Source organism: Lonchura striata, chromosome 10 (genome assembly GCF_050655825.1).
Source record: "Lonchura striata isolate lonStrDom1 chromosome 10, ASM5065582v1, whole genome shotgun sequence".
Lineage (NCBI taxonomy): Eukaryota > Metazoa > Chordata > Aves > Passeriformes > Estrildidae > Lonchura > Lonchura striata.
In genome coordinates, this window is record NC_140712.1 from 19,572,701 (window position 1) to 19,594,710 (window position 22,010).

Genomic DNA, 22,010 nt, shown 5'->3' on the forward strand with positions numbered 1-22,010 from the left:
ATATTGATTCTATAATTTCTCATGTGGAGGCAATGTGGTGGCCCTCTGGATCCTGGAATAGCAAAAATCCCAGCTTCTTTTTGTAGCACTTGCTTCCTTCCACTCCTCTCTCTCCCAGGTACCCTAAAGTGGAGGGAGCATCTCTGCTTCAGGTTTTTAACCCTTTTCTCCCCAGAAGAGCCAAGGAATCTGATTCACAGGTGGGTTCAACATGCATGTTGTTTACTAGGATCAGCAGCTCTGTAAAGTTAGGCAAGAAGTTGCTTTTCAAGGCCCTGGGTGGCTCTAAACATTATTAAACATGATCATTAGAACATGCTTTTCCAACCATTGAACGGCTGTGAACATTAAATATTTTGGTTTAATAAGTGCTTGCTTTTTCAGCTGCTGAGTGACCTTAATCTTTTTTTTTTCCCTCATTAAAAAATGTTGTTTTTCCAGCTCATGAGCCACTGAAAATACTGTTCTGTTTTTTTCTCTTCCTTTTTATTTCTTTTTTCCCTCTCTGTCTCTTTTTCTTTTCAAATTCACTGATCAGTTTATTTTTATTTTTTAAAAAAGGGTGAGAATTTTGGAGCCTTTGGCTAAAATAACTTGTTTTCAGCTACTAGGACAAGTATAGGGCAAGGCTTAAGATAACATAATAATCAAACCTTGCTTGTGTGAACAAGTTCCACTGAGATAAGAACATGCAAACTATCCAAACATCAGCAGATTGTCTTCTGTGTGTGCTCTGAAAGGACGGATGAATCACACTGCTGCCTGCCAGCTTCCCCACCTGCCAGTCAAGCATGTCCTGTTGTGTCATCCCTATAGATTCAGGGGGCAAAGTATGAAGCAATCCTGGGGTCAGAGGTGAGGCCTGTGTGTTTTGGATTCAGAATGAAGATAATGCGTTTGACTTAAATTTCATTTCCCACATTTATTCTCCAAGGGGAGCCCAGGTTATATAAGAAGAAAGGCAATGAGGAAGAAAGGTCTTTTGCTAGAGCATTAAACTGGAAAAACAACTTCTGCTGCAGGCTCTTTGTATGGCCATGGGAAAGTAATTTGTGCCATGGGTGTTGCCTGACCATCCCAAACTTCTTGGGATGTTCACCGTGCCCCACCTGACCTCCAGCTGCCTTTCCAGGAAGGAGGATGTCTCTGAAGGTCCACTATTCTCTGTAGGACCACAAACTCTTGAGAGTCACATCTTGGGGGATGTTAATTGTCTCTGCTTAGGCAAATAGATGTCAATCTTAAATCTTTCTACCTAGTTCTCCCATCATATTAAATCCCAGGATGCACAGGCTGCCCCTTATGGCTGCTGCCATTCCTGCTGCCCCACATCCCTGATCCTGCTGCAGGAGGAGACACTGACAGGGTGGAAGGCAGCTGGCAGGAAGTGGCCAACACCTTGCTCAGCTGGGGAGCTCTCCTGAGGGAGGCTGAAAGTGGCAGCTTTCCCCTGTGGCTGGGGCATTTGGCTTTCTGCAGCTCCTAAATCACCCACTTGGAATGCTCTGTGCATCAGCCTGGAAGGGAGTCAAACCGTTTTATGAAAGCTGCAATTAGTGGCTTCCCACAAACAGCATCCAGCACTGACAAGTGGCTGCTATGTAATGCTGTTTATGAACTTGTTTCAGGTAATGGAATTTCATTGCCTTTCAGGTGCTCTTGCCACAGGAAGCACATATATTTTTTCAGCTCTGTGATTTTTTCCACTAAATTGCACAAATCTTTATGTTTGAGCAAGTGCATTGGAAACATTTTATTCTGCATTTATTCTGCAGTTCAAGTCCTTTGTGAAAGGAAGAATAAATGTGTTCTTCTAGTAAAACTGAAGGGAGAAAGCAAAGGGAGCAGAGATAGTGGGAAACAAAACCTGGTCTTCAAGGATGGTAAATCAGTGTATGTGTATTGCCTCAATGTGCCTGTGCTGTATTGGCTGGTGAGGGGATCCAAAATTCCCCTTCTTCTCCACCCCCAGCTGTGACAGCTCCCATAAACCTCTACCTGAACCCATTTTCTGTCTGTGGCTTCCTTGGGAGACTGAGGATGTGATGTGGAAGAGTTTCTTGGCTCTTCTGCACAGTTATATGCTAATTGCTAGGCATGGAGCAAATCAACCTGAGACTCCAAATGGCCTCTTTAACTGCAGCTGCTTTAATGATATGGAATGATAGAATCTTTATGGTTGGAAAACATCTCTGAGATCACTGAGTCCAACTGGTAACCCAGCACCACCAAACCATATCCCCAAGTGCCACATCCACACAAATTTTGAACACTTCCAACATGATTATGTCGTGTTTAATGTGGAACAGAGGGCAAGGGCAGGTTCCATTGGTTCTGGCTGGCATAACATCTTTCCTGGGATGATGCATTGCCTCCAGCTATCCACACTCCCTCCCCGTGTGGTCCAAGCTAAGCAGAGTCCTGCTGGGCTGCCTGCACTGGCATTTGATAGGAAAAAGTATCCCAGATGGATGGGAGGGCCCAGCAAGCCTGGAGATGTGATCACTTACCCTGAGCCTGTTAGAGGCATAAAGAGCATTTGTTAGGAAAGCTGAGCACCAAAGTGCACAGCATCCCCTTTTGTCCATAAACCCTGCTGAAATCATGAGCCTCAAAGGCAAAGGAAGGCTGTGAACCCAAGGAACAGGTGAATCAAAGGCAAAGGAGTTGCTCCAAGGGAGAATATCTGAAATCAAGGTTGCAGAAAACCAAGGCTCCTAATGGGATAATGCAGGTAATTCTATCACACGGCACTAAAACAATACAGAACTAATTAGCTCAAATATTTGCTGACAACGTGGGTTTTGAGGAGAGGGGGGCAAGGGATTTCATAAAACTTAATTAACTCATAGAGTAAATCAGTTTCATTCATTGCCACAACAGAGCCAATCAAGATAGGCTTACTGTTTGCTCATTTGGAAAATGATTAGGATTCCCATTTAGACTTAATTACAGTGCAAAGGTTGACAATTATCATCTTTGTGGAAGCACTGGATACCACAGTATCTCAGCTGAACATGTGCCTGTAATTATAGACATCATTTTCTTAGCAGAAAATATAACCCACTTATTACCTGGATTTCATGCCTGTAATTATAGATAGTAGAAATAAAAAAAAAAAATAGAATAGGGCTGGTGCTGAGTTGCTTTGGATCTTTCCACAATAAATTACTTTGTGCAACTGTTTGTCGCAAATTAAAATGTTGGTTTGTGCTTTATAGCCCCCAGGGAAGGGAATTTGTGGACATACCAAGGAATCAAACCAGCCACATGGGTCGTATTTTGACGCTGCCAAGAGCAGCACTGCTCAGATTGGTTTGGTCCATAAAACTCTCCTCATACCTCCCTGAAGTTTCTCAGGTTACACAGGCATGTACTTATCATTGCAGAAGCAAACTGCTGAGAGAAACTTGGTCAGTCACTTTGGAAAATCACAGCTTGATCTGAACCACAGCCACACAGACTCACCCTGCTGACCAAAATAAACCACATTAGTATGAAAGATTGCAAGCAGTGCTTGGCTACAACCATTTTTAATCCTGCCAAACAAAAATGATAAGCAGGTAGAGATTCCTCCCTTTTGCCAGCCCAAATCCCTCCAAGAGTTTGCTTCATCTCATCACATCCAGGGGCTGTGCCATGGCTGTGATAAGAGAAAAGGAAAGTTCAAACCATTTTACAGATATTAATTACAGATAAGGCAGGGGGTAAGATGAGGACATAATAAACACAAGCTCGATTCAGTCTGATTTGTCACCATCCCTGGGCCTCTCTTTATCCCATGGACTTGTAAAGATGGTGGGAGAAAGTCCTTTGGAGGGAGCAGCAACGCTGAGCACTAAACAAACACCATCACATTTAACAATAAAGTTGAATTAGCCTCTTCCCTTAGTTTTAATTGTATTTGTTTCCAAACCATGGTTGGTGTGGTAGAAGTAGGTAAGATTCCAACTTTCCTGTATTTGTTTCACGCAGGAGGTGTCTGACTTTAGATTAATGCCTGAACCTCCTGGAGAAAATGGCCCAAGTGACTTTGGCACCAGGGCATCACATTTTTTTGGGCAGGTTTTTGCCTGCTTGCCAGCTGAAATGCTGAGTTTGCAATAGATAGAGATGATTTGCAAGGAAATATAAGGAAAGAATGACATTCCATTAATATATCCATTAATATATCCTCTTCATTTTCCATGCTCTGTAGGAAGGAATATACCATTCAAATTTTTTTCCTATCTTTGTTGTATTTCTCTTGAAAGACTCTGTGTGTATTCAGAAATGAGCACTGCCCCACTAGGAGAGGAAGAAACCCAGCTTTATCAGGTCAGGTAATCCCTGTGCACCATAATCAGCAAATACTGTCAGCAGGACTTCAGGGAGTACATTTTTGTAGCTGTGTTGAAAGGCAGCTGGGAGTCTAGAGGCAGAAAAGCTGCTGCTTTTTTTTTTTTTTTTTGGTTTTCCAGAAATATTAACTTGTGTTTTCATTCTACATTTTTTTTCCTTGTAGGTGTAGATAAAAGGGAAGAAAAAAAGTTTTGAGAGCTGGCTGTGTCCTTTTGAATGTTTAATGTTCAGGTGCTTTTAATATTGCTTGAATGCTGGGCATTTTGTAAGGAGAATAAAAACACTCATAAAAATAATACAACAGGAAAAATAAGCCCTTACATTGTTTGAGGTGCTTTTAAAGCTGAAGGCCTTTGCTTTTATTTTGCTTCTTTTACCACATTCACTGGAGCTTTATGTAGCCATGGAGCCTGCGTGGTATTATCGTGTTGCTTTGGAAAAGCTGAGCGGGTGGATTTTTGATGCCTTGGCTCCCAGCTGCCTGGCAGCACGAAGTTCCTTCAGATGTCAGCAGAGAATTCTGCAGGCTGAAGAGGCAGCTGAAGCCCTGGAATGCCAGCCTGCTGTGACAGCAGGAGGACGCCCATGGGAGCTCAGGGCTGGAGCATCTTGCTCACTGCAGGCAAGTCAGAGCAGGGCAGCCGTGCCTCCAGCGCCGGATGAACGCGCTTGCTTTTGAACTGCTGAACTACAAATTCCCCTCCTGGCCCAGCTGCCACGGTGGGTGGGACGATGGGGGAGAAGAAAGAAGGAATAAGGAACCAATAGGGCTGTGCAGGTGTGGGTGGTGGGAGCAGCTGACTTGCCAAACCCAGCGGAGCTCGCTCCACCCAGCCGAGCGCAGTTGGGAAATCTGGCAGGGTTGGATTGCCTGGTGCATGGAAAAGCTCATTTGGAATGCCTGGTATCCCCAGCCAACCCACAATTAAGTGATTAGCTGCAATGATCAGAGGTTCAAAGAAATACACAAGGTTGAGAAGTATCCACGCTTGTTTAAAAAGTAAGGATAATAATTTTTAAAAAAGAGCCCAAGGAGAGAGGAATCTTAACAGAAGGAAGGAGGAGGAAATGAACAGAGATTTGTTAGCATATACCAAATCAGGCCTATTCACTGATTTCATGCAGAACCAGTTGTGCCACTTCAGTGTTTATTTATCCACTACAGGAGTCCCAGATATGGCAACAGCTACAGGAGCTCATTGGCACACAGGGATTTGCCAGCTGGTGGTAGAGACTTGTGAGATCCAAGGCAGGAGCTGCAGTGCTGTGCATAGTTCCTGCCTTTGAGGTGAACAAGAACTAAAATCTTAAAGATGGGGTTTTGAGGTTCAAAGTGACCCTTTGAACCTCAAAATCCAGTGTCCCTTGTCAGTGACACTGTAATGTGTGGTCACTGACCTTGGAAGATGGGAAAAAAAGGTTCAGGAGCAAAGAAACACATGCTGAAAACAACCTCCTGCAAGATTCACCCAGCTGCATTTGTACCAAACTACTTCAGCAGCAGAAATCTCGGGTCTCATTTACTTTCCTCCCTCAACCACCTTTAGTATCATCTTTGTATTTTTTGGAAATCACAGCCAAAATTGTATATTTCTGTCTCAGCCAGAAGCTCTCTGAACCTCCCTGTTGTTCTGAATTAGTGTAATAAATGGAAGAAGTTTTGACTTGTCAGTGTGAGTTTTGAAAAGCAAGTTGATTTTCATATCCTTATCTGAATTCAGCCTGTCTGTGTCTGTTAAGTGATTAGTCTGTTTTTGACTCTTGGAGATGCTGCCAACTTAATAGTCATCACCTTGTAAAGGTGTAAACATCACAACAAGTCAAGAAAAGTCTATTTCTTGTTATAAAGTTTTCTGGAGGTTAAGCCTGGAACAGAATATAAAGTGGAGTTTTAAATTTCAAGGATAAGTAGCTTAGACAGCTATAGTGTCACACAGGTTTATAAATAACATTATTACTTTACTATTGCCATCCCTCTGAGTACAAAACTGAGGGGAGAGAGACATTTTTTTCTCCCTTTGCTTTTTATCAGAGGTATTTTATGCCAGAATTCTTAACTGTGCTCTTCAGAGGTGAGAGTGATTCTAGTGTGGTGGTTGTGAATAACTCTTGCATGGAGCAGGGATTTGGTGACTAGGAGAGAAGGCCTTGGGTGCACACAGGCCTGAGATGTAACAGAGTTTGCATTAAGAAAAGATGAGAAGCTATGCCTGAGCTCATGCTAAGCTCCTCCGCAGGATGACTGTGAAATTATTTTTGAGAGACATCCAGGTAAAGCTTATGCATAAAAATTAATCCAGGTGCTCAAACCCAAGCAGCACATTTTTGATACAGAGCATGTCATCTTAGTGAGCTGGAGAGACACAAAATTAGAGGTGAAGTGGCCCAGATCACCTTGGCTTTGGTGTTTGAAGCTTTTGAGTGCCTTACTCTGAAAGAAGAATACAGAAAAAAGTGCCTTCTGAATATGCTAATAACTTGAGAGTATTCAGAGGGGATAGAAGCTCATTGTATGTGAAAAATATCCTTGGGAACCAGTGCTAGACATTATGCAAAGTGAACCTGGCAGAAGTGGTGGGGAGCAGACCAGAACTGTTGAACAGGTTTGTTGTGTGTCTTCTGCAGGGGCAAACCTTCAGTGCTGGGCAGAAGGAAGCCTGCAGAGGGCTGTGGGAAGAGGCAGAGCCAGCTTTGCATGGGAACACCTCATCCAAGGAGAGGATCCAAAGAAACAGGGGAGGAGATCCAGTGCTGTGCACTGCACGTGCATCGAGGTATTTGCTCTTGGCTGTAGTCAATCAATAACTTCTCTTCCAGGCTTTCCAATCCTCCCTGAAGGAAGCCCTGGGGGTGCCCACTCCAAGTCACACCTGGTTTGGAGCAGGCAGCCCCTGGCAGGGGAAAAAGGAATGTCCAATTTGTTCAGCGAGGAAGCATGTTTTGAATCTCAGTGAAATCTGATTCCCTGGATCAGGAGAGATAGTGCATGGGATTTGAGACAGAAATCAATCCCATTCTTGGAGTGGTTGGGAAAAAGCAGCGATCTGTGTGGGAAAGCTGGAGAAATGGTGGGAGAGAAAAGAAAAATTACATGCATTAGTGGTTTATGCCTTCCAGACATTTACAAACTCTGGGTAATGCAACTCAGAGGGAATTTTAGTCATTCCAAGGAGGCTGCATGATTTAAGAGGGCAGAAGGATTGCAGTTTGCTCTACGGTTTAACCCACAAATAAAACTTCCATCACGCGGTTGAATATCTGGAAGGAATTTGGGGGTGCATTTTCTAGGAGCACAGACATTAATAAGGCACAGCTTTACTGCCTCAGTGACCCATCACCTCAGCATCATGTGGCCCTGTGCTGCCCATGGGATGGAGAGGTTAATGTGCAAAACACACCACGGCTTCAACAGATTTGGGGAAACAAAGACAGTCTTGCGGTTGTTGCACTTGTGATTTTTGTTACAAATGACATTGCTCTCTCTGCTCTATGCCTTAAATACAAGCTACCCAATCCATTTTTCCTACTCTCTGCCTTCCAGAGAGAGTTAAAACCAAGGCACCATGCAGGTGAAGGGCCAGTGCCCATCATCAGGCCATGATCTAATTAAATTAAAACTCTTTTACACGTACCTTTAATATCTTCTCCTACCTGTCTCATTGAGTGATATCTTCCAGTCCTTTTCCTAAAAAACTGATACCTTAGGAAAGATCCTAGTGTGTTCCTCATTCTATTCCATTTGCAGAGGCCACTTTATTTTTTAATACATATTGTTATCTCAAGCTTAGGAGGAATTCTGTCATCATTTTTCTTAATAAACTGTATTTCACCTAGAATATACCCTTTTCTATTCCATTCCTTTCCTGTCTTATATTTCCTGTATTTTTTCACATTCCAAAATGCTTTTCTGCCTTGGTTTCTGACATGTAAAGATCAAACATATATCAGTATCAATAAAATCCCTCAATCTGTTTTGTGATGAACAACAGATGAGAATGACAGCAGTGAAAAAAACCAAGTGTTCTCCTTTCTTGAAGGCCGTTAAAAAAATGGAGGAAAAAATATTTGGAACTGGGATGAGAACTTTAGTCTACTGAGGGTTTAATTTTTATCCTTATTTTATTAGGAAAGGGAAACAGAGGCGGCAGGACTTGGCCAAATGAGTCAGTCATCCAGCCTAAGCAGATGTGCTGGCATGATTCTGGCATCTTTCAGAAATACCAAGACTCATTTTGATTGTGAAATACTTGCAGAAGTGCATTATCAGAGAGCCTCAAAGGGGTTCCTTTCAGAGCTAGTGGTTCAAGGCTCCTCTGATGAGAAGGAAAAATAGATAATGCCTCATATTTCAATCAGACCATGAGCAAAGACCCAGAACAATCAAATTCAGCTCCTTTGCCCTTTCTGCCATACTTCACATCTTCTTACAGAACTAGGAGAAAGCTTGAGCCAGTGGAAGCTGGGGTAAACTTGAAGAGTTGCAGCAATGAATAGACTGAGAGAAACTGGGTTTGGACTCATGGGGACATTTCACCAGCTCTTGCTCATCTACTGGGGGAATAGCAGCAGGAAAATTTAATTCTTGTCACTTCAGGTGTAAAGTGATCTTAGTGGTGATGGAAATTTCCAGAGTGATGTGCTCTTGATTTGCTTCCTTTCTTCTGCCCCTCTTGGGACTGCTCATCAGAGCAACTGGCTCATGGTCCAGGCTGTGATTTGGTTCATGATTAAAGTCTTCCCTCTCCCATCACTCATTCCAGAGGGGATCTAACTCAGGTAACTGGTGACCATTCCTAACCTGAATTGCCCAGACAAAGCAGGAGTTGCAGTGTCAGGTATTGAGGATAATTAAGGAGCTGATCACAGCTCCACTTCCAATCCAGGCATTTGGAGAGCTGGAACAAAATGTCTCCCATGTGGCACCAAAAGTCAAAGTACAACTTCAAAATACACCAGGGGCTGCCCAGCCAAGGCAGCAGAGAAGTCATTGCAGGCTGCTAAATTAGCTTCAGTAGCAGAGGGAGTGTTGGGTTAATGCCCCACAGCCATCTGCTGCTGCCTGTAACTTCTGAAAGAGCTGTTCCTTTCCTGCTGGTTCAGGTGTGCTGCCTTCCTCCCATGTCAAATGCACTGCCTTAGCGGGGCTCTGAAGGCTTTCAGAACTTCCTTAGGCAGCAGTCAAAGTCTGAATGTATTTTATGTCCTGGTATGATCTCACAGAGGAGAGAATATGTGCTGTGATGAATAAAAAATGAGGCATGCAGAGGGTAGTCTAGAAAAAAAATAATTTTAACCAGTTGTTTTGATTTTCCTTATGAAAAAGGCTCCTATTGTTATTTGAAGAATGTGAAAATTTGCTTTTTTTAATAAGCTTTTTTTTTTTTTTAAAGGAGGGGGTGGAGGAGTCTAAATGGCAGGTATTTTCATTGTGACCCTTTTCAGGAAAATGCAGTGCAAACATATTTCTGTAAAGAGCACACAGGGCTTAGGCTGCTTCGACAGTAGCCAAAGCAAGCAGCAAAACATATGAATGCCTCCAGACTGCTCCCAGGGTTTTGTTCCACTGCCAAAAGCTGAGACTCACACTCACAGCATGAGGCAGCAAACTCCTCTGGCTTTATGTGCTTGCACATGAGGTGGATTTAACAGGGAGATTGTTACACTCCCCTCACTTCTTCCCTTCTATTTCTCCCTTAAGGTCTTGGTCTAAGAAAATAATATGGAAGTAATTCTGGATCCAATGATACTGAAGGCAGATGAAACAACTTTGCCAGTTGCAGCACATACTTGTCAAAACATCTGTGTTTGTGCACACTTTGGAAAGACCAGTTTGAGAGTGTTTCATCAGGAGGCTTCTGTCCTGTGCCTGTGGATGGCCGGATATTGGGAGATTTCTCAGATGCTGTGTGTGTTCCTTGAGGCTGTTCAGAATACAGGACAAAATGCTGGAAGGACTTTTGGTGTCTGCTCAGGAGGATCTGGATAGATAGAGGTGTTTTCCTTTCTGTGTCTTTCTGGCACTCAGGGAATTTGGGATGAGCTCTGTGCATTGCTGGTGGGACATCCTGCCCTAAGAGACAGATCAATCCCACCATCATGGGACAACCTTTCCTTTCAACTTGCCTGTTCCCTGAGATCCTGCTCAGCTAATGGGAGTTAATTGTCCCCAGGGCAAGGAACTCAGCTGTAATTCCTGGCTGCAGGGGTTTGGTCACTTAAATATCTTCATTAGCACTGGGAGGCTCATATCAATTCAAAGTAGCTGGCCACTGTTTTGTGTCTCTAAACCTCTGCAGGCAACAGTTTGAGTTTGTTGCTGTTCCATCACCCTGGAGGAAAGGAGCTGCTGGGGGATGCTGTACTTGCACCTTGAGCCCTTGTGTAACCATCAGAGTGGCTCTGATCTGCATGGACACTTCGATGGACACGGTCATGAAGCAAATCCTGCAAATCCTCTCCAAATCCTGCTCCCCAGTCCATGCAGCAGCAGGAGGTTCAGGCCTGGAGTCTGCAGAGCATCTTTCCAGGATGGGCCTCGAGGAGTGTGCCCAGTGTATATGAGGAATGTGTGTCTGCTGGCAAACATAAAACCCTCAAATCTATAAATGTGGAAATAGCTCATGTCAGAGAGAAACTTTGATCACCCATGTGTAATTTTCTCATATGCAGATGTCAGCTTTCATAAAGCCTATGAGTTCAGTTTCAGATTAATGTGAGTTTTGCTCCCATCTATTTTGCATCACTTAAGAAAGGTTGACTAGGTCCTTAAAAGAGTGTCAGCCCTGATTAAATCAACCTTTAGGAATCATCTGGTAGAACCTGGGCATGTCTCTGTATTTGGTAATCTTGTACTGTCTTTTGTTCCACTTCTGCTTAAACACTAAAACAGGCGGAGAGTAATGCTCTGTCATCTGCTATTCTTGGATTACGTAGATCATAAGAGATTTTAATTAGATGAAGAAATGATTTCTGAGGGTTTATTTGGGGAATTGCTTCTGTGGGTCTCCTGCCTGTGCAGGAGTGGGAGCAAGTTATGAAAGCTTTGGAGCTGTATCAGTAAATTTGAAGCCTCTTACCCAGATCTCTCCACTTTTCCCTCCTTTTTCTGTTTCTGAACAAAGGGCTGCAGATAGAGATCACAATTCTGTGCTAGGAAGAGCTGTCTTCTGAACACGTTCATGCATGTAGAATATTTCCCAGAAGCAAATGTGTTTTTCTAATCTCAAGACTTCACTTTGTGCATCAAGATCAGATTTTAAGCAATAGGAATTCATTGCCAGACTTCCCCTCTGCTATGTACAAATTCTGCATATCAAAGGTGGCAGGATTCATCTGTGCACAATTGATTTCTTGGAATTTGTGAGGCCAGGTTTTATCCAGCAGCATAGTGTGATGGCATCACTGAAGGGCATTTCTGTTGCTTAACAACTAAAGAGAGTCAGAAAAGGGGAGAAACATCTTGAATACGATGACCAAATGGGGGTGCAGGAATTTCTTCCAGGTGTTTCAGGCATCAAACAATTCCTTGGCTTGGACTGATCAGCTTTGAAAGTTACTATTCAAGATTAAGAAAGTTTATGATTTTGGAAGATCTGTTGTAGTTAGCACTGAGAGCCATCCTGTGCACTTCTCCCATGTGGGCATTTTCCCACTGACAGCTGACCCAGCACCTGATTTTTAAATGTCCCCAAAGAGGAATCTGCTGGCTGGGTGATGCTGTGGGGGTGACCCTGAGCATCAGCTGAGGCTGACAGAGGCAGACCTCTGTGCACTAATGTTAAACCAAAGCCTGCTTGTCTCTGAGCTGTCAAGCTGTCACCAGTAGCTTAAAGAGGCCTTTTCTCCCCTTTAAGATTATGGAAATCACAAGATCTTGATTTCTTATAGGCTGACTTCTCTACTTTCTTCTTAAACTGAGACTGCCAGACTAAGGTAAATTACACACAAACATGCCCAGCCATCAGAACCCAAAGAATTTGAATTATCAGTGTATTTCAGATGCAAAATCCTTACTATTCCATCATCTTTCCTGCTGTGTGATATTAAATTAGATACCTAATCACACTCTCTGTTAAATTTGATTTATATTAAAATAGTTCACTGGCTTTGCTGAGTAAGCTGCTCCTGTGTCTGGTTCTGATCTCAGGATTTCAGTCACGTAACCTTGACGCAGATAGAGACCTGTAGAAGAAACTTCTTTAAAAGTAGGATTAAACTTCCTTAGAACTGGAATTAAACTTCTTTAAAAGTGGGATGAATTCAACTGGCATGAGCACAGAGAGCTGAACCATCCTCTCTCTGTGTTTGCATTCATGACTGTTAAGGAGATAAAAAGACTTTCAAAAAGGGATGAAGGAGAGATGTTATATGAAGAAAATGGGGAAAATTATAATGATATCCGTGGGAGTTTCTTATTTGATTTTTGAAGTGTAAAATATTAAGTAGGTCAGTGATGGAATGCTACTGGCAGAATTAGGGATTCTTGGGAATTTATATGGATTCAGAGGAAAATGAAATTTAGGATGTATCTATATGGAAGGTGGCCTGAACATTTAAAGCACTTCTAAGAGTAGGTAATTTTGCATTCAAAGAAACAGATGAATTGTTCCCCCTTGCACACAAAAATCTCTTTGGGATCTATGTGTGTAAAGGTATCAATAATACCTTATTCACAGGATTGCTTTGAACAACCTGAGACCTTCACCAGAATCAGTGATTTACAAAGGTAAAAGCCATGATTCTGCATGTGTGCTGGGGTCTGTGTGAGGTGGGGGACAATTGAAAAATCTCCTTCCCCTTATGGCTGTGGAAGGAAAGCCCAGAAGATGAGGATTCCTGACCCAAAAGAAGCTGTTTTCCTGCTGCCAGTGTCCAGGAAGCCTTTGTGGTACAGATGTGAAGTTAATATCAAAACTTACATCACTGTCATGCCCTTGGGGAAGCTGTGAGTACCAGCAGCCACACAGAAGAGGTAGTGGGGGGCCAGGGAGGACTCTTGAAATACCAAATTTTATCTGTCCTTCCTGGTGTAGTGTTCCAGCTACTTGTGGCTTCCACTGCCTCAACTCCAGTAAAAGCTCAGTGCTGCTATTTGTTGTCTCTCCTTAGATGTTGCAGGAGTAAGGGCTGATCTGCTGGGAGTGGGATTTTTTAATTTTGAGAGTTTTATCAGCTCACTTTTTAATCTCCTTGTAGGGAATAGGGAACAGGAAAAAAACATGGTTAACTTAAGCTGTAAAAATTAAGGGAGTTCTTCACCAACAGAGATGTTCTGCAGTAACCTCACAACACCAACAATGGTGACAAAAACTGGACTGCTTTTGAGATGTGGCTGAATGAGTGAGGTACTAGTGCTAAGGAGCTATAATGACCCTAATTAGGGTTAATAATTTTACAGGAGATATTAAGCTTTATTAGTGCTGGAGGCCATTTCACCCTGTGGTTCTTGGGTCTGACCTGTGGTGTTGTCCTCTTATAGAGCAGTAGTGTGGCTACACTGGTGCTACTCTTGATTTGCACTGTTAAAGAGGGAAGGAGCCAACATATTTTCAGGGTATATTTTGTAATACCTTATTCAGATTTTATAGAGCCCCACTGGTTTCCTCCCTCTTAAACACTTTAAAATTTTCTCACACAAAGTGTTGTTTGGAAGGCTAAGATAATTCAGGAGGGAGGAGGTGCTGAGGCAGCCAAAGGTGTGTGTGATAAATTAATGTAATTACTCAGGTTTGCACTATAGCTCAGAGACTGCACTGTGGGTGCACATGAATGCAGTAATAAAGGTAATATATCACCAGCATACACAGAGATGGACACATAAACACCATCTGAGACCCACACTGCTTCTAGATACGTTGCCTTGCCACATCTGGCCCTGTGATAACAGAACAGAGCTTTCATGCTATTTTTATTCCAGACTTTCTTTTCATAGGACTTTTGTTTGATTTCCTTCTGCCTCTCCCTCCTCCTCTTTGCCTCTGACTGCATTCAACATGTGCTTGGGCATGACAGTAAACATGCAACATCACATCAGCAAGGCAGTCACAGAAGGAGAGAAAATGTAATTTTTTTTCTATTTGTCTTCTCAGGTTGCTCTGACTGCTCATGCTGGCTGAAGGACTTGGTTTAGCTATTCAATCTGCTAAAACAACCTTCCAAACTTGTTGCTCTGGTCCTATCTTTGGACCCTCCCTACAGAACAAACTTCTCAATCAAGTTGTTTTCCTTTAAATCCTCAACTAGCTCAGCAACTCATTCCTTTATCCCAAATTTACCCACCTGACTCTCATCCACTGCTCCTGTGCTGAAGTTTGTAGGAGACAATTTAAAATGGGATATGCCATTCTCCAGGCGTGGGAGTGGTTTCCATTGCTCATCTTTTTCTACAAATGTTCACTTGCAAGGATCTCTTTGTGGGGGAGGTAAACTAATGACAGAAAATGTGTGAGCAAGGCCTGTGGTTGTGTCTTACGTCTTTGACATTCATAATGAAATCTAAATTTCAGAGGAATTCTAAGAGCCAGATCTTTGATTTTTGACCAGTTGATCAAGGAAATTGATGAAGCAATGCTTTATTCTGCTATGGGATTTCTCAGCTGGGAGATAAACCCCATAAATCACCACAGAGGAATCTGTGAGAATGAGCATTTTCCTCCTGTGAGAAATAATTAATAGAGAGATCCCAGAAAAAAAGATCTTTACTACTTTACTGTAGTGTTTTGTTCTACTTTCCAGTTCTACAAGTTTAGGAAATGCAAAATGTTGTCCAAAACAGTTTTTTTTTTCATTTCCTCCCTCCTTGCCAGAAGCGTGAACACAGCATCACACTCCCAAAATGTTCTGTAAAGAGACTCACCCCCACCTTAGCAAATATCTAGGGAGAAGTCTTCAGTCTATATTTATAAAGCATTAATGTAAGAAAATTAGTGCTCTTCTTTACTCCCAGTGTGAAAACTTTAGAAAGTGTTTTTAATAATTTTTGTCTCACTGTCTGTCTTGCCCTGTGGTGTAACAATAAGGAGTTATGAGCAATTTGCCAAAGAAATATTTAACTTTGAACCTCTGATTCAATATATGTGTGAGTCCATCTGCAGTGGACTACTTTAATATCCCTTGATCTGCAATAATAACTATAATTAAAGCCAAAATGAAGTTTCTATTGCTCATTTTCAGGTTATTTTTCCTCAAAGGAGTTCTCTGTAAATGTTCTCATGAAATGTTATGAGCCTGAATGTTTTCTGATTAGAATACAAGGCCAAAATTGGAGTTTTTCTGAAAATACTCTCAACAAAATGCAGAACCAAATGTTTGATGTTTCCTGGGATTCCCAGTAATTTCAGTACTTTATGCAGCAGCTTCTTCACAAGTTGTTTTGAGGTAAATATTCATGGCAAAAGCAAAGTTTTACATCAAAAATATCAGTGAATAATGGATGGAACATGCTAGAGCATAATGCACATGTGACCACATGCAATAAAAATGAGCACTGCTCTGCTTTTTACCTTTGTGTCTGTAATAACCACACACAGGTAGGAATCCAGCAAAAGTCCTGAAACATCTGGGTAGCCCATTTTTCCAGCTCAGATGTTGTTTCCTCTCTCTGTTGTTTTTATGCTCTCTGATTAATGAGGACATTGCAAATTCTCAAGCCTTGGAAGTAAATCTTTTTCCTTTGGAATGAAAATAAACACCATTCAGTCTCAATAGCTTCAACTTTTGTTCCCTCTTGTTTTGTCTTTTGCTTAAAACAATAATAATTGTAATAATAATGATAATAACAAAAACCATTCTGTCTTGTTTAGGCATTTCCTGAGTCAGTACTAAATTAAGCACAGAAATTACTTTCTATTGACCACTGGAGATATTAGAAACACAGAGATGTCCCTGTTCTTGGGGCATCTAGAACGGGGTACTGAGAACACAAACTGACCTCAGTTAAATGGATTTTGACTTTAGAGCACCCCAGCTCAAATGGATTAATGTATTTATGGGGTCATCCAAGCAGGCATGAAAATTATAAGTGAAGGCCAGCAATTGGAAGGGAAATGTTTGCCAAATTCACACTATGTGTCTTCCTATAGATTAATGATTGCAAGAGATTTGCTTTTTAATGCAGGCAGGTAGGTTGGCATAAAATGGAATGTCCATGTTAGAAAAAGAGGCAGCATCTTGATGTTATATTGATCTTTTAAAATTGCTTTTCAAAAAAAAAAAAAAAAAGATTGTTTCTGAATGATTCTATAAAATGTTAAGTACTTGCAGTATAAGGGACTGGACACAGTGTACAAAATGGTCCTGTCCATTGCTCAGACTACATTCTGTGTGTATGAGTAGAAAAACAAAATATCTCTAAACACTAAAGCTTTAGTTTTAAGTTTTGAACAAAACTTGAGTTCAGCTCCTTTATACAAATCTATCCCAAAGGGAGGGAACATAACCATTGCATTCTGCCCCCACTGGAAGTGTATTTGAGTAATTTGCTTCCTTTTATTCTCTGCAAAGATTCCTAAGCTAAAACACGTGAATGGGCTAATTTGTTTAAAATGCCTTTTCTTCTTTCTCTTTATGTTGCCTTTGGCAATTTTAAGCCTTCAAAGACAGCTACAGTTTCTTAGCAGTCTGCCCTACTGAAGTAAGACTTTAATCAAGCCCACCAGCATCCAAATATGATGTGCAGCTGTACACTGTGCAGCTGATTGATTAATATTTAGCCTCCCTGGGTACCTCAGAAAAAGTGGATGTACTGGAAAGATGCAGTTACTTTTCATTTAGGTATTTACTCTTCTTTTCTCAACCTTACTTCATCTGTTCTACTGTGATAAATAGGAAGAGGGTAAATGGACATCTTAAATCTAGACAGTGAATTTCATGTTAATCAAAATAAGATTTTGGGTCTTAAGGATTAGGATCACCCCCCAAAAAAAATCTAAAAATATTTCTATCAAAGAAGCAATTTTATAAAAAACTGGAAAAGAATGACTTTTGCAGATCAGGCTGCTGTATAGTCATGAGCTTTGTTTAATATAAATGAGGATATTGAAACTGAATCTTCTGTCTTAAATACAGAAAGGTGGCATCAGCCTCCTTGTTTCAAATTTATCCCAGTGTAGCTGTTCTAGTTTGATCTTACCCACCCAGCAGGTTCATTACTCTGGGTTGTCTCTCTCTCCTGAAAGTTTTCATGAGAATTGTTGAAAGGTTTTGTTTTAGTTCCACTGTGGAGTGAAAATCAAGTCTCAAGATCAGGACAGCTGGGCCTGTGGGGTTCTCTTTTCCCTTTAATGGAATGAGATTGCTGGTTTTAATCTGCTTCCATGGGCTGAAACAACTCCTGTGTTCAAATTGGCATTACTGACAGGGAGAAACTGTACTTTGGGTATCAGTTCTCTGGGACCTGCAACCTGCCTGGCAAGGAAACCCATCAGGTAGGTTTTACCTCATTTAAATGCCATTATTCCAAGGACTTGCTCAATCTATGTACCCTGAAGTGGGAGAGACACCACAGAGAATGGAAAGATGGATGGCAGGCTTGGATGAATGCCCTAGTTAGATTCTCTATATTAGATTGTCATGCTTTTCCTGGCCCAGATGCTAACATCTAACACATTTTTAATACTATTGCCTGTTGAGATCCTATTAGAAAATGATTCAGAGTCTGGAAAGTTAGGGGGAAAAAAAAAGTTAATTCCCTAGAAATAATATGGTCATTATGTGTACACTGAATTCAATATGTAACTTGGGTTTTTTATGGCCTCTCTACCATCCTGCACACCAGCTTTTTAAAATTGCAGTCACATTCATTATGAAGTAAATGCCTAGTGCAAGTGATTCTCAAAACAGTTTGTAATTTAAATTCCTATTGGAAATAAAAGTAATGACCCACAATAGCTCATTAGTGGCTTTGCAAATGTTCATTATTTCCTTTCTCTTTGTCTTTCTCCTGGTTTTCTCCCCTTACTAAAAGACAGGGGAGTTTAAAGGTTTAGACTACCTTTAGAGCTATCAATCTCTAATGAGCCATGAAAATGAACATTCGATTCCTGAATGAGGAAATCATCATTCCCCGGTGTTTTTGCGGGGATAAGTGTGTTCATTTAGCAATCTGTGAGGATATTCCAGGTGATTTTAAGAAATTATTTTATATTTTTGCCTAGGGGTATTAAAAAAATTATTCTAAAATATCAGAAGAAATAAGGAGAAGGCCAAGAGGTCCCTAAAAAGATGGATATGAACAAATTGGAATTTTGAATCCAGGCTATTTTTAATGATACCCTGGATGCTGCTACACTACCAAAGATTTGCCTGGCTGTCCATTGCTTGGAGATGCACAAGGATAATTCAATTCCATGGTTCTAAGGAGAAGCACACAGCCCCTTTCCCCTGGCTTCTGTGTCAGATGAAGACCCAGCATCTGCCATGCAGCTATCCTGGGATTTCTGGGGAAAATGACACAGGAGAGAGGCCACAAGGGGTTTTTAAAATACACCCTTAAAAATACCCTGATTCTCACTGCCCTGAAGCCCCCAGCCCCTCAGCACCACTCCCTGTTTGTCTTCTTCATGCTGGCTCATGTGGCAGCATTTGCTGTTGCTCTGGAAATTCTAAAACGCTCCCTGCCCCAAAATCCTTGCAGCAAAAATTCAGTGGGATCAAACCTGTGGCCCACATGGCTCTGCTGTAGGGTGTGTTTGGAGGAAAAAAAAAAAAAAAAAAAAAAGAGGGCAAAATATCTTATTTATCTCTAGTTTCCCTCTTCCCCAGTGATTTTTTCCCCTCATTAGCAATCAGGGCTTGGAGACTTTCAGTGTGCTGCTGATTGCTGGTGGGGCAGGCCTTAAGGCAAACCTCTTTAGAATATAAAGTAACAGATTGCTTGCTTGTGGAAGGCTCTCAAAAGTGCTCACCAGAAGTTAAGTTTCACTGACTACTTTCTGTGTGTGCAAAGGGATTACTTTGGCAACATATACGTGAAACAAAACCTGGTAACATGCTTAAAAGCATTACCTATTGTTGGAATTTGGGTTATTCAGTGCAGTCATTAGATCACACCCAATAATTCTGTAATAATTGATTTTTCCATCCTAAGGTCAATTCATTTTATTGCATTGCTTCAAGCAGGTTTCTCCAAAGCACAATGCTCCTCTGTGAGCCACCAGCACCGTGGCTGGTTTGCTGATGTTTACATTAGGTCATCTAAGATTTAGGTTTTACTGAGTTTGGACAAAACTAGCTCATTTGACCTATGATGCATTGCTTTAAAAAAATAATAAGGAATGTTCTTTTTCAGCCCTCTTATCTGCTTCTTGCCTGAGCTCTGAGATCACTTCTTTCTGACTACTGAGGCTTCCTGGAAGCAGCTTCTTCTCTCTGAGCAGGAGAGCAGCTGCTCTCTGCCTGTCTCTACCTCTCAACATAGAGAAGCAAAAGGTCAGTCTCAGTTTCTCATAACTTGCATACACTACATTTTTTTTTTCAGATTTTTAGCGCTATTCTTATTCAGATCTGCTTACCACACCCACTGTGTGCTTCCCCCTCCTCTGGTGTGTACTCTGGTGTGTCACTCTTCAGATTTGCCCTTCAGGGAGGTGTCAGATGTGATGCTAACCTTTCCAAATCCCAATTTAAAACAATATTATCCTTCTCACTTCGCTCACCATAAACTGACTACACAGTACCACCTGCTGATGGACCAGCATCACAAACCTGGCTTTTATTACTGTTTTGGCTTTTTTTCTTTTCAAAGGCAGAGTTGTCTCTGACAGCATTGCCTTCTTGGGAAGGGGCCCTGTGTAGAGGCAGGAATGCTCTCGTGTTTGTGCAGTGCTTTGGACTCTGCCATCTGCAACCACTTAACAGAAGGATAATGTTGTGTCAGAAGGAGACTTGTGCCTTAGAAGAAAGAGTGAATAGTGTCCATTTTTTTCAGAGCCTAAAAAGGCAGAAGGAAAAAAAAATGAGAACATAAGCCAGCAGGCCTAAGGCTATTCTGATTTGCATCAGGATCTGTATAGGCCCTGTATGGCTTAAAAAGCCTAGGAATCATCTACTTCTGTCACCCAGCCCAAAGTTCAGGAATGAAGTGTCTGAATATCAAGGTCATTATACTTCATTAGTCTTCATTAACGTGAGATCTGATATTGGTCTGATCTCTTATTTCAAAAGCTTTTACTACTGAGGCACCAAACCCCTTGCCCTCCCCAAAACTCAGGAAAGAAACTTGTGTCGTTTCAACTAGGAGCTCATGCCCTTTGTCAATACAGAGAAATACTGATTGTAGTTTTGCAGTTGTTGATTCTGAATCTGTCACTCACCCCAGAAGGTTCCAGTAACTTCTGGCCAAATAAAAGCTTGCAGAATCTGTCCCTTCTTAGGGAACAAACTCAGTGTAATCACAGCCAGATAACTGTCAAAGAGAAACGGAGCAAAGCCAAGAAAAAGAGGCGACAGAGCCAGATCTTGGTATTTTGCAAATCCAGATTGTCGTCTCCTTCAATTATCCATCGGGTGATTAAGAACAGTCTATCCTATGGGCAGTGCTGCTGGCTTCAAGAACTTCCTTTTCACCCAGTTTGCATGGCTTTCTCTCTCCTTTTTTGTCTTCTCTTTTTCTTCTTTTAAGATGTGAAATACTCTGGTGTATGGGTTTTGGTTTAGGAAGGCTTGCTTTTTTCTTTTCATTTCATCAAGACAGAGTTCCATTTGTTCAGCATCTGCACAGGACAACATCTGGAGCCCCAGGAAATTCAGCTGCTCTGTGTATGACGCTTAAATGAAATTACTTTTTCATGCACTTCAGAAGAGCATCAAGAGCATCTCTCTGACCAAACAGAGCCTTTTGTTCTCCTCCAGCAAGTGTTTCTCATTAAAAATGTCATCTCCCTAACAAATTGCTTCATTGCATTTGCAGCTGGGGTTATTGTTTTCATGATTTTGTACTTGTGTGATTCTCTAGGGGATCTGAAAGCTGGGAGAAACAGGGCTTGGTTTCTTCTCTCTTTGCCTTGTGTGTGCCATGCTTGGACTTCCCACTTTTGGGGTGCAATTTCATGTATTTACCTCTGTACCCTCTTGGCACAGCACTCGGGCTGCCAATGTGAGGCAGAGCACGAGCGTGTGGGGACTGTCCCACTTGTGTTCATGGGCACTATCCCACTTCTGGTTTTGGGGATTGTCCCACTTTTGTTCATGGGGATTGTCCCACTTTTGTTCATGGGAATTGTCCCGCTTCTGTTCATGGGATTGTCCCACTTCTGTTCATGGGCACTGTCCCACTTCTGTTTATGGGGATTGTCCCACTTCTGTTCATGGGCACTGCCCCATTTCTGTTCATGAGAATGGTCCTGGTGGCTCTGAGCAACCAGGTCGAGTGCAAGGTGTCCTTGTCCATGGCAAGGAGCTGGAACTTGATGATCTTTGAGGACTCTTCCAACCCCAACCATTCTATGATTGTCTCCTGGGGCTGTTGTGCTTGTACAGAGATGGAAGGTGAGAAGAAGGAGAAAGCAAATTGAGAAATATCCATTTAAAACTGGAATATAAAGGATGGCTTTTAATGAGATAAGCATATTTTTCATGAAACTCAAGGGTAGGTAATTTTTCTAGGAATTATTCCCAGGTGGTGTATGTGGGGCTGTTGAGTCTGCAAGAAAATCTAAATTATCTTTAGGCAC